A 14173-nucleotide genomic window follows, 5' to 3' on the forward strand; every position below is an offset into this window, starting at 1 on the left:
GGCTTCTAGCTGTGTGTGGGACTTGTTCTATTAATCCATCTATACAGACCTCCATCAGGTTGCAAACTGAATATAATTTTTTTCTGCATCTACCTCTGAAAAAATATTTGGGCTTCTAGCTGTGTGTGGGACTTGTTCTATTAGTCCATCTATACTGACCTCCATCAGGTTGCAAACTGAATATAATTTTTTTCTGCATCTAGCTCTGAAAAAATATTTGGCCTTCTAGCAGTGTGTGGGACTTTCTCTATTAGTCCATCTATACCAGGGGTCTCAAACACGCGGCCCGCGGGCCGCATGCGGCCCCTGAGGCTGCTTTATGCGGCCCGCAGGCACAGACCCCTTGACGATCCCAACCTGGTCCAGGAGGAGCCGCCGACAGCAGCGCTGAATTGCCACACAGAGACTGTTTCCCAGTACTGCATTTCCAATGCCAGCCGCTGGCCAATCAGAGGCCAGCAGCTGATATCTGCGTGTCGGCGCAGCGAGTATGACGTCATTGCCATATGCAGATGTCAGCTGCTGGCCTCTGATTGGCCGGCGGCTGACATTGAAAATGCTGTGCTGGGAGACAGTCTCTGTGCGGCAATGCAGCGCTGCTGTCGGCGGCTCCTCCTGGACCAGGTCGGGATCGTCAAGGGGTCGGACTCTGTGGTGCCTGCGGGCCACATCTGCAGGAAGGCCGCCGAGGGAACGGAGGACAGGTGAGAATCATCTTTTTTTTTTTCTATTTTATGTGTGTGAAGAACAGCACAGGGGGCACAGAGCCACAACATGGGGACCGGGATGGGGCACAGAGCCACAAGAGGGGACCTGGATGGGGCACATAGCCACAAGAGGGGACCTGGATGGGGCACATAGCCACAGGATGGGGACCTGGATGGGGCACAGAGCCTCAAGATGTGGACCTGGATGGGGCACATAGCCACAAGATGGGGACCTGGATGGGGCACAGAGCCACAAGATGGGGACCAGAGCCACAACATGGGGACCTGGATGGGGCACATAGCCACAAGAAGGGGACCTGGATGGGGCACATAGCCACAAGATGGGGACCTGGATGGGGCACATAGCCACAAGATGGGGACCTGGATGGGGAACATTGCCACAGGATGGGACCTGGATGGGGCACATAGCCCCAAGATGGGGACCTGGATGAGGCACATTAGTACAAGATGGGTGCCAGGATGGGGAACGTTGCCACAGGATGGGGACCTGGATGGGGCACATAGCCACAAGGTGGGGACCTGGATGGGGCACAGAGCCACAAGATGGGGACCTGGATGGGGCACAGAGCCACAAGATGGGGACCAGAGCCACAAGATGGGGACCTGGATGGGGAACATTGCCACAGGATGGGGACCTGGATGGGGCACATAGCCCCAAGATGGGGACCTGGATGAGGCACATTAGTACAAGATGGGCGCCAGGATGGGGAACGTTGCCACAGGATGGGGACCTGGATGGGGCACATAGCCACAGGATGGGGACCTGGATGGGGCACATTAGTACAAGATGGGGACTTGGATGGGGAACATTACAATAAGATGTTTTCCATTATTACTGTGTGATGCTAATTGTAAGACAATATTACTGTATGTGGCCAATTGGGGGAAATAAAATTGTAAAAAAAATAAAAAATAAAATAAAGCATGAAAAAATATTGGGCACTAAAAATGCTGTTTTATATGTAAACTAAAGTAAACACAAAAAAGTGCACGTTTATTATCGCCACATCCATAACGACCCAAGCCATAAAAAAATAAACACGGCAAAAATGATCAAAAGATGTATACAAAAAAAATGGTATCACTAAAAATGTCACATTGAACAAAGAATGCGGCCCCCCAAATTCAAATTTTTTCCATGTGCGGCCCATATACCCAGCCGAGTTTGAGACCCCTGATCTATACTGACCTCCATCAGGTTGCAAATTAAAAATTATTTTTATCTGCATCTAGCTCTGAAAAAATATTTGGCCTTCTAGCAGTGTGTGGGACTTTCTCTATTAGTCCATCTATATTGACCTCCATCAGGTTGCAAATTAAAAATAATTTTTTGTCTGCATCTAGCTCTGAAAAAATATTTGGCCTTCTAGCAGTGTGTGGGACTTTCTCTATTAGTCCATCTATACTGACCTCCATCAGGTTGCAAATTCAAAATAATTTTTTGTCTGCATCTATCTCTGAAAAAATATTTGGCCTTCTAGCAGTGTGTGGGACTTTCTCTATTAGTCCATCTATACTGACCTCCATCAGGCTGCAAATTAAAAATAATTTTTATCTGCATCTACCTCTGAAAAAATATTTGGCCTTCTAGCTGTGTGTGGGACTTGTTCTATTAGTCCACCTATACTGACCTCCATCAGGTTGCAAACTGAATATAATTTTTTTCTGCATCTAGCTCTGAAAAAATATTTGGCCTTCTAGCAGTGTGTGGGACTTTCTCTATTAGTCCATCTATACTGACCTCCATCAGGTTGCAAACTGAATATATTTTTTTTCTGCATCTACCTCTGAAAAAATATTGGGGCTTCTAGCTGTGTGTAGGACTTGTTCTATTAGTCCATCTATACTGACCTCCATCAGGTTGCAAACTGAATACAATTTTTTTCTGCATCTACCTCTGAAAAAATATTTGGGCTTCTAGCTGTGTGTGGGACTTGTTCTATTAGTCCATCTATACTGACCTCCATCAGGTTGCAAATTGAATATAATTTTTTTCTGCATCTAACCCAGCCAATAGTTTTGGCCTAATACCACAGTTTGGCCACTCAGCTCTGCTCGGTTCCCATCCATTGTTTTTTTGTGCAAACAACTCCAGAGTTGTGAATTAGTTAACCACCAAAATGAGTGGAAAAAGGCCTGCTGCTGGTGGAAAGGGGAATAGGCGTGTTGGGAAGGGGAAAAAGGTTGTGTCCGTGGGGTAGGTGTTAAAGCAACAGTAACATCTGCAGAAGAAAGACCATCTTCCAGCCAGACTAAAATGTCTACTTCTTTTAGCGGACAATGTGATAAGATCCCTTTCTTACGGCCACGCCAATCGCTACAAATTCCAGATGAGGCACAAAAACAGCAGGTGCTTCAACGGATATCAAGTGCTCCTTTAAGTGGGCTCTCCTCCACATCAACTTCAACATCACAAATATTCCAGTCCTCAAAGGTGTCACCCCAATCGCACTTGCTTCCTCACAGCTCCCAAATCTCCAGCTGCCTGTCTGAGTATGAGGTAGAACAGATGGTTGAGTCTGCAGAGCTGTTTACTCATACTATAGCCTGGGAATCAGAGGTCGACTCCAGCGCTTCTGTGAATCCAGACAAGGAAATGATCTGCACTGATGCCCAGAATCTTTATGAGTCGGATCCAGGACCAGACGCAGAAGGTTCTGACCATAATGTAGACCCTCATTCCCAAACTGTAACTCCTGTTGGTGGAGACAATGAGGAAGACGATGATGAGACTCAAATACATGATTGGAGCGACAACTTTAGTTTTTTGTCAGGGCAGGAACAGGTTGGCTCTGAGGACGACGGGTGTGATAACGCACAGGATGATGATGATGAGGATGGAGATCCCACTTACTGTCAACCCACAGTCAGCCAAGAGATGAGGTCAGCAGAGGAGGTGGAGGAAGATGCTAGTGACAACGAGGTCAGGTTGCGCCTTCCTGGACAGAGACGTAGTACTGGAAGCACATCAACAACTGCATCCTCAAACACAACTCTGCCTCTCACCGCAAGTCGTGGTGGCTCTTCAGGTCGCATGGGTTCTAAGCCTTGCATAGCCTGGGCATTTTTTCAGATCGATAAAGATGACGCAATTCGTGTTATCTGTAACATTTGTCAGCAAAAGCTAAGTAGAGGCCAAAAAATACATAGTTTGAGTACTTCATGCATGAACCGGCACATGGACATGAAGCATAAGTTGCAGTGGGAAGCTCAGTGTGCTACAATGCGGCCTAGCCGGCTGGGCCAACCACCGTTTGCCATATCTTGTGCATCCGCAGCCTCTTCAACCTCTGTGACTGGGGGGACAGCAGTCACACCTGTTTTGGGGCGCAGACCTGCCACCTCTTTACCCGCAACAGCCAGTGTGATTTGCAGGTCATCATTTTCTTTGGAGGTGGTAACACCAGCTGGTGTTGAGCGCTGTCCGACATCGATAGCACCACCTTTGGATCAAGGCAACCTAACATGTCCGCCTGCATCTTCCTCACAGACCGGCAGTTTGCTGGGGACACCCTTATCAACCTCGTCTAAGCACAATAGCCAGCCCTCGGTCCCTCAGATGTGGACAAGTAAAAGACCATTTCCTCCTAGCCATGAGAAAGCTAAGAGGTTGAATTTCACCATCTGCAAGCTCTTGGCTACAGAAATGCTGCCTTTCCGCCTCGTGGACACAGAGGATTTTCGAGACCTTATGTCCGTCACAGTGCCCCAGTACCAGATGCCCAGTCGGCACTACTTCTCAAAGAAAGGTGTGCCTGCGCTCCACCAGCATGTCGCACACAACATCACCGCTTCTTTGAGAAACTCTGTGTGTGACAGGGTGCATTTCACCACAGACACTTGGACGAGTAGGCATGGACAGGGGCGTTACATGTCGCTGACTGGGCACTGGGTAACTATGGTGACAGCAGGACAAGGGGCTGCTGTCCAAGTCTTGCCGTCCCCACGAGTTGTGCGTCAATCCTCTTTATGTCAAAGTTCCTCCACCGCTTCTGCCTCCTCAACCTCCTCTCGGTCTTCCACCTACACCCAAAGCCTGTCTGGTCATGCCACAAGCTTTCTAACTGCGCAGAAGGGATCCTGCACACCTCCTTACTATGCTGGCAGTAGGGCTCAACGTCATCAGGCGGTTTTTACTTTGAAATGTCTGGGAAATGTGAGTCACACAGCTGAGGAGTTGTGGTCAGCTCTGGAGAACCAATTTCATGAATGGTTGTCTCCACTGGACCTGAAACCAGGGAAGGCCGTGTGCGACAATGCTGCAAACCTGGGTGCGGCCCTTCGCCGGGGCAATGTCACACACGTGCCTTTTATGGCTCACGTGTTGAACCTGGTTGTCCAGCAATTTTTAGCCCACTATCCCAGACTAGATGGCCTTCTGCAGAGGGCACGGTCGCTGTGTGCTCACTTCCGCCGTTCGCATCCCGCAGCTCAGCGACTTACATCTCTACAGAAGTCGTTGGGCCTGCCACTTCACCAGCTAAAATGCGATGTGCCTACCCGGTGGAATTCAACTCTGCACATGTTGCAGCGACTGTGGCAGCACCGACAAGCCCTGGTGCAACGAGATCCAGGGGTAGGGCAAATCACGCTGGAGGAGTGGTCTCAGATCAGGGACCTATGCACCCTTCTGCACAGTTTTGAAATGGCGACGAAGATGTTTAGCGCTGACGATGCCATTATCAGCATGACTATTCCTGTGATTTACATGCTGGAGCACATGTTAAACAGAATTCGGAGTCAGGTGGTGGCACAAGAGGAGGTGGAGGAAGTAGAGGAGGAGGAGTTGTATGCGGAAAGGCTAACATCTGCAAGGTCCAGACGGTCGGCAGCACCAAGGCGGCAGGCATGTGAGGGTGGGGGAGATGGTTTTACCAGGGCGCATGGTAGCAGCCAAACTAGTGAGGAAGGTGCAGGAGCCCAGGAAGAAGTGGAGGACGAACTGATGGAAGACTCATCAGATGAGGGAGACCTTGATCACATTTCTGTTGTGCGAGGTTGGGGGGAGAGGACAGAGGAAGGAAGCATGATTGTTACCTCGCCACCAACACAACAGGGACTTGGTGCTCCTGGATGTGCAACACACATGAGTGCCTTCTTGCTGCACTACCTGCAACATGACCCTCGAATTGTGAGAATTAGAAATAATCCTGACTACTGGGTTGCCACACTGTTAGATCCCCGGTACAAAAGTAAATTTGCAGAAATTATTCCTGCCATAGAAAGGGATGCACGCATGCAGGAGTATCAGCAGAGACTGTTGCAGAATCTTACATGTGCTTTTCCACAAAACACCAGTGGTGGACGTAGTGAATCTCATAGTTCCAACTTGCCAACCGTGGGACCGTCAATTGTTCAGCACTCAAATCGTAACAGAACCGCAGTATCTGCTGGTAACATCAATTTTGCGGAATCATTTCACCACTTTTTTAGCCCATCCTTTTCAAGGCCACAGGAGACAAGAAGTCTGACACATAGTCAAAGCCTAGAGACGATGGTACAGGAGTATCTCCAAGTAAACATTGAAGCCATGACTGTGTCACTGGACCCTTGCTCTTTTTGGGCTTCCAATCTGGATAAATGGCCGGAGCTAGCCACTTACGCCTTGGAGATCTTGTCATGCCCCGCAGCCAGCGTTCTGTCTGAACGTGTGTTCAGCGCTGCTGGTGGTGTGCTGACAGATAAGTGCACGCGGCTCTCCACTGATAATGTAGACAGACTCACGTTCATAAAGATGAACAAATCATGGATCCGAAACGACTTTTCTACCCCTGTGTCATCCTGGGGAGAGTAAAAGCTTGATGATTGGTTAAAATCACCCTACCAACCATTTTAAGCTTTCAAATTACTAATCATGTTTATCTGTATCTTGGCTGGAAAATAATTTGGGCTTTGTAGCAGTGTGCAGCACTGATTCTATTAGGCCATCTATAATAAGCTCCACCAGATTTAAAATTACTAATCATGTTTATCTGTATCTTGACTGGAAAATAATTTGGGCTTTGTAGCAGTGTGCAGCACTGATCCTACTAGGCCATCTATACTAAGCTCCACCAGATTTAAAATTAATAATAATTTTTAGCTGCATCTAGCCCGGAAAATAATTTTGGGGCTCCGAGATGTGCAAGACACATAAGTGCCTTCTTGCTGCACTACCTGCAACATGACCCTCATATTGTCAGAATTCGAAGTAATCATGACTACTGGGTTGCCACACTCTTAGATCCCCCAAACTTTTCGATCAACCTTTTCATTTTAATAAAGACCAAAAAAATGGTCATTTTTGAAATTATAAGCATTAGCAGGTTATTAGAAACTGAAATCAAACAGTTTTCAACTCAAAACTTTATTCTAGGTGATATTACATTTTCACATAGGACCCCTTGTTCGAAAGGAGCTTCTGAACTCTCTCGTCCATTGAATTTGTCAGGTTTTGGATGGTTTCTGCTTCAATTGTTTTGCATGAGGACAGAATACCCTCCCAGAGCTGTTGCTTAGATGTGAACTGCCTCCCGCCATCATAGACACTCCTTTTGATGATGCTCCAGAGGTTCTGAATGGGGTAGAGGTCAGGGGAGCATGGGGGTCACACCATAAGTTTGTTCCCTTTAATGCCCATATCAGCCAGAGATGCAGATGTTTTATGTGCAGCATGAGATGGTGCATTATCATGCAAAAAAATGATCTTGCTGTGAAATACACGGTTCTTCTTCTTGAACCATGGCAGGAACTGCTGTTTGAGAAAATCCACATACATTATGGAGTTCATCTTTAGCGCCTTCAGGGATCCTAAAGGGTCCGACAATCTCTCTCCCCATGATTCCATCCCAAAACATTACTCCACCTCCTCCTTGTTGGCGCTGTAGCCGTGTTTGCGTGGGGTGTCCATCAACCAGCCATCCTCCACTCCATCCATCTGGACCATCGAGCGCTGCACGGCACTCATCCGTGAACAAAATAGTTTTGAAATCAGTCTTCATGTAATGTTTGGCCCACTGGAGCCGTTTCTGCTTGTGTGAAGTGGATAGAGGAGGTCGACAGGATGGCGTATGCACAGCTGCAAACCTCTGAAGGACCCTGCATCTTGTTGTTCGGGGGACGTTGGAGGCACCAGCAGCTTCAAAAACTTGTCTGCTGCTATGACAAGGCTTTTTTGCTGCTGCTCTTTTAACCTGACGTAATTGCCTGTAGGAAAGAGTCCTCAATTTTCCCTTATCAGCACGCACACGTGTGTACTGTGAATCAGCTACATACTTCTTGATTGCCAAGACACTTCATCCTGATCATCGCACAATGTTGATTGTAGTCATGCTTGACCTAAACACTCCACAATTTGTTGCTTCTCAGCAGCCGACACATCCTTTTTCTTTCCCATTTTGGCAGAAAATGTAGGCTGCTTAATAATGTGAGACAGCCTTCTTAAGTAGTCTTGCCTTTCATTGGACACACCTGCCAAACTAATTAGCACAGGTGTCTGCAATTGCTTACAGTGATATAAAGAGCCCTGACACACATCACCATCACTGAGTTTAACTGACAAACAAACAAATTCTTCCCTTATCACTCCTAAACACTTTTTGCATAATAATTTGGAACACAGCGTACATGTGCTTTTCCACAAAACACCAGTGGTTCACGTAGTGAATCTTACAGTTCTAATTTGCCAACCGTGGTCTGTATGGAGTTGTTCAATAAAGGGCCCAAAATTAAGATAACATAGATGGGAGAGGTCTCTATGAATAGGAATTCCTAAGTATTTGATACCCTGTGAGGGCCAGGCAAAGGGAAAGTTGGACTGGATGGAATCCTATATGGATTTGGGGAGGGAGACATCGAGGGCCTCAGACTTCGCTGCATTGATTTTAAAATTTGACCATGTAACAAAGTGATCTATTTCAGCCATAATAGCATGGATGGATATATGTGATTGAGTGATATATACTAGGACATCATCAGCAAATAGAGAGCACTTGTACTCGGTGCCTCCCACCTCAATCCACCTAATATTGGGGTTATGGCGAATTGATGAGAGCAGGTGCTCTGTCACTAGGATGTACAAGAGAGGGGACAGAGGACATCCCTGCCTTGTCCCATTGGTGATTGTGAAAGGTGATGAAAATGTTCTGATGCACCCCCTGGGCCTTGGGACACCCGGAGCCGGACCCTTTTTGGTGGATGCTGGTGGTTGTAGTCTTCGTGGCGGCGACCCGGTTCCGTGTCTCAGGGTGGTCAAACCAGTGGCGGAACTATTTATGTGGTTTTGATGTTTAAATGTCCGACTACGCCACCCGTGGATTGCGGTCAGAGTGAACCGCCGCTGCAGGGCAGACCGCTGAGGCTGGTGTTGTGGGTGCAGCAGAGCGTAGCATAACTCCCCACGGGAGGAGTATAGCCTCAGGGCAGTGTATGCGGAGAATGGGAGTGATGGTGCAGTGCAGCAGCAGTAACGACACGGAGTCAGTGATGCAGTCCAGGGCCTTTACTCACAGTTCTTATTATCCAGACCACGTCTGCAGGTAACGGCTGCCCACGTCGTACTGTGCTCACCAGGTGAGGGGCTCAGACAACTCCCAGATTACTTTGGAGCGCTTCACAGGACCCCCTTTGTGTGTCCTTTGTCTGGCCTTTCTTACCAACCCTTCTGTCGGGCTGCCTCGGGCCTCCTCATGGTAAACTTGGCGCCAGTGTCCCTGACCCTATGTGGTGCCTTCCTAGCGGGTGTAGCGAGGGGCTGCGCCACATAAAATGTCACAGCCTCCGGTTTCTAGCTGAGGGTCATTTCCTGCCTCCACTAGATTCGGGGACCGGTCTCCCCCTTTGGCCTGACCCCTCCATGCAGGTGGATTCGGGCGTGCGGTGGCGACTCGCCCGTCCGCACCCCTGGGATCCTTTCATTCCTCGTTCCTGGAGCCTTCGCCGCTCCTCTTCCTTCCTTCTCCCTCTTCCAGGCCTGGGCCTCTGTTACTAGGCCCGCCTCCGGAGCAGAGCTCATGCAGAGCCCCTGCTCCCTGCCACTTCTGCTCAGACTTCTTTGCACTGAACTAAGATGGTGCCCACCTTTTATACTCCCTTCTCAATGCACCCAGAAACTGCTTCCTCCCTGCTCCTGCACTACAGGGTTCCCCTTCCTCAGTGTTCCCTCCCACCACTCCAGCCAGGGACAGGGACTGTCTTGCCCATCTCAGAGGCATATTGGTCGCCCTGCCCCATGGCAATGTGGTGTAATGCATGCAGGTGTCGGGTCCTGATCCACACTCCATCCTTAATTGAGAGTGAGATATCACACCTCTGGGTGAGGTGCAATACCTCTGTAGCAACCGAGCCCTCAGGGTGCTACAGTTCCATTTATCTTCAGCCTAGGTGACGTATTGTGATACAGGGCCGTGATTTTGGCTATAAAAGGGTCCCCTAGACCCCTACCCCAAGATTTTTAAGAGAATCATATATGGCGTGACAGGAGACTCTATGGAATGCTTTCTCAGCATCCAACGAGAGTATCTAATTACAAACTTTTAACTGCATCTAGCCCAGGAAATACTTTGTGCCTAGTAGCAGTGTCTGCTAGTCAGCGGATTATCCCGGCTGTTAAGCAAGCTACACCACCTGTAGTTTGGACACTTAATTTTTTCAAAGGAAATGCTTCGGGACCACGGGATACTCAGTGAAGAGCATCAGGAGGCACCCCAAGGCATAGGGGCTGTGACTGGCAGTAGGATGCCTTGCGGTGGACAGCCGAGCTCGATCCTTATAAAAGCTTTTTAACTGCAGCAGCTTTAGTGGACGCTACTGGAGCTGGAATTACGCGGCTGCTGGCATGAGACTTGCCCTCCAATAGATCCTTGTAAATGGATTTAAAGTGTATTCATTCAAATTAGAGAGACAATTTAAATTAAAAAGCTTAGAGCTGCCTCCACCACAGGGGGGCTCGCTCGACCCACCAGCGGACAGGCACCAGTATTGGGAGAGGGGGGCTGGCCGTCAGGGTTCACCGCGGCTCTGGCACAAACCCGGCGACACGGAGGTGGCACGGGCAGGAGCGGACTGAACGTGTCGGCTTCTCACTTCTTTGATTTCAGAAGGGCATGACATGCCTATATCTGTGTCTCCCCCTCCTTTTACTCCTCCACCTCTTTTCTTTTCGCATGACTATATGTACTTGTCACTTTTCCATGTGTTAGTTGTGTCTTCTGAGCAGTTTGTCAGCTTTTGGACACCTTTGAAGGTGTTTTCTATGTGTTTCTATGTGTTTTTGTTTGCCTGCCATTGGTTTTAACGGTGTTCGAAGGTGTTCGACGAACAGTTCGACGAACAGTTCGGCGAACACACGGGTGTTCGACGAACCGAACCGAACTCGAACACTACGGGGGTGGCTCAACACTAGTCAGGTGATCTGATGATGCGTTGGTCACATGGCCCTATGGCACGATAGTTAGAACCCTCCACCAGTATCTGAAAGGACCTTATGATGCGGTGGTCAGGTGATCTGATGATGCACTTGTTAGAACTCTCCTGTTATTTTTTTTCTAGTTTGCTGGTCACATGACCTTTTTTGCCTATTTAATCCTGCTCCGCCCTCCTGGCCTTGCTGGACTTCATTGTAATTTCTAATCTTGAACTAGCTTGGTGCTTTGTTGCCTTTCTCAGTCAGTTTTGCTGGGTCTTCGGACCTCTATGTTCTTTGTTGTTTGTGTGTCTTATTTCTGCTACAATTTCTGCTAGGAGGTGTCCATCTTTCTCCAGTCCCTAGTTCTTGTAGGGATCCCTCCCTCACATCTATAGGTCTTCGTTCAGACTAGCTGAGGACTTTAGCAGGTCTGATCGCAGGATCAGGTTTCCGGTTACATCGTAGGGATCCAGCTTAGTTCTATTGTAGGGAGAGATCTCCTGTCGTTCCTTAGTGCTTGTAGCAGATCATAACAGTAAGTCCAGCCCCAAAAAAAATTTCTCTAAGGAAAGACCTCCAGTTTCCATCATGGTCTCTGTTCAGGATTTGGCTCAATGCTTGCAGGGACTCTCTCTGGAGGTGGCCAAGCTCCAACAACACGTGAGTAGCTGTTCTGGAGCACATTTTGTGGAGCCAAAGGTATGTCTGCCTGATCTATTTTTTGGTGAACAGCAAGATTTTTTTTCCGTTAAAAATGCTTGTTTATTATCACAGCGCGTAGGGTTCATAATGTCACTTTTGCGCAAAGAACCTCAGGGATGGGCCTTTTCTCTCCAACCTAGTGATCCGTGCTTTAGATCAGTGGATAGTTTTTTTTCTGCTTTGGGGCGATTGTATGATGATCCTGATCGTCTCTCATTTGCTGAGTCTGAATTAAGACTTTTGAGGCAGGGATCAGGTAATGTGGAAAATTATTGTACTCACTTCCGTCGGTGGTCTGCACAGGTGGAGTGGAATGATTCAACTTTGAAAAGCTTGTTTCTTGCGGGGCTGGGTGAAACGGTTAAGGATCTGCTGATTGCTTATCCTTCACCTGGAAACTTGCAGGAGGTAATGCATTTAGCTATACCGGTGGACAGGAGACTGCGTGCAAGGGTTAATGAGAGTAAATCCTCTGCCATGTCAGCTCCGAGTCTCGAGAGTGTCTGTACTGACATTGGAGAGCCAATGGAGATTGGGGCGATGTCACCCCGCTCTCAGGAAAAAGGCCGCAGATTTTCTAAAGGTTTGTGCTTTTATTGCGGTGGATCTGACCATTTTATTAAGAACTGTGTGCTTTGCATTAACAAAGAAAAAAAAAAGGACAGTTACGCCCATATAGCCTGTTTAAATACTAAGGGTGTACTTCTTTCTGCTACTACCACTGCTCAGGAGGAGTTAATTGAATTTCGGGTATTTGTGGATTGTGGTTCTACTCTGAATGTGATTGATGGGGGATTCTTGGAAAAACTTAAATTAAAACCCAAACCTTTGTCATCCCCTATTGCCATGGTTTCTGTCGATGGCTCTCCCTTAAAGAGTGCTACTCACAAGGTCTGTGAATTTCCCCTCACTATTAATGGTATTCACCAAGAGAATTTGGATTTGGTAGTATTAAATAATTTGCCTTCTCTTGTAGTGTTGGGGTTACCCTGGTTAAAATTGCACAATCCTGTACTGGATTGGTCTACCAATGAAATTAAGTCCTGGAGTCCTAAGTGTTATGACAAGTGTTGTAACGGGCGCATTGCTGCTGTGGATAAAGGGGAATTACCTGTGCCTAATCAGGATTTTTGGAAAGTTTTTTCTGAGAAGGAAACACAAATTTTGCCTCCCCATAGAGACTATGATTGTACCATTGAATTTGTCCTTGGAGCGACTCTTCCTAAAAGTCATTTATTTAATCTTACTATTCCTGAGAGAAAGGCTTTGGAGGAATACATACTGACTGGCTTGGCCGCCGGTCACATTAGGCCTTCCAAGTCTCCTGTGGCTGTTGGATTTTTTTTTGTTTAAAAAAAGGACGGCAGTTTACGTCCTTGTCTGGACTTTCGTGAGATTAATAAAATTACTGTACGCAATACTTACCCACTGCAATTGATTCCTGATTTGTTTAACCAGTTAGTGGGGGCCAAGTGGTTCTCTAAAATTGATCTCCGGGGGGCATACAATTTGTTGCGCATGAAGGAGGGTGATGAATGGAAGACTGCTTTTAACACTCCTGTGGGTCATTTTGAGAATCTGGTTATGCCTTTTGGTCTTACCAATGCTCCAGCATTTTTTCAGAATCTTATTAATGACATCCTTAGACCGTTGATCGGCAAAAATGTGGTTGTGTATTTGGATGACATTTTGATTTATTCGCCTGATCTGGAGTCTCATTGGCTGAGCGTACGTGAGGTATTACAGTTATTAATTGACATTTCGCTTTTTGCTAAGCTAGAGAAATGTGAGTTCACTGTACAGAGAATTAGTATTTTGGGCTACATTATCTCCAGTGAAGGTTTTGAGATGGATCCGGTTAAAGTTCAAGCTGTGCAGGAATGGCCTAGGCCTATTGGTTTGAAATCGATACAGAGGTTTTTGGGTTTCGGCAATTATTACAGAAAATTCATTAAAAAAATTTCTATTGTTGTCAAACCACTGACCGATCTCACCAGGAAAGGTGCTAATGCGGTTCAGTGGACTACTGAGGCCATTGAAGCTTTTGAGTTTCTAAAGGAGAGGTTCACCTCTGCTCCCATCCTTATGCAGCCTGATGTGACTAAGCCATTTTTGGTTGAGGTTGATGCTTCTTCTGTGGGAGTCGGTGCGGTATTGTCTCAGGAAAACAAGGATGGAGTACATCCCTGTGCCTTTTTTTCAAAAAAAATTTTCTGAGACTGAACTTAATTACGATATTTGTAATCGGGAATTGCTGGCTATTAAACTCGCATTTGAACACTGGCGTAATCTCTTGGAAGGTGCTGAATTTCACATTCAGGTTTTCACTGATCATAAAAATCTGATCTATCTTGATGCT

Source organism: Phyllobates terribilis, unplaced genomic scaffold (assembly GCF_046119375.1).
Source record: "Phyllobates terribilis strain yellow unplaced genomic scaffold, ASM4611937v1 Scaffold_1__5_contigs__length_1240528914, whole genome shotgun sequence".
In the NCBI taxonomy this organism is placed as follows: Eukaryota; Metazoa; Chordata; class Amphibia; order Anura; family Dendrobatidae; genus Phyllobates; species Phyllobates terribilis.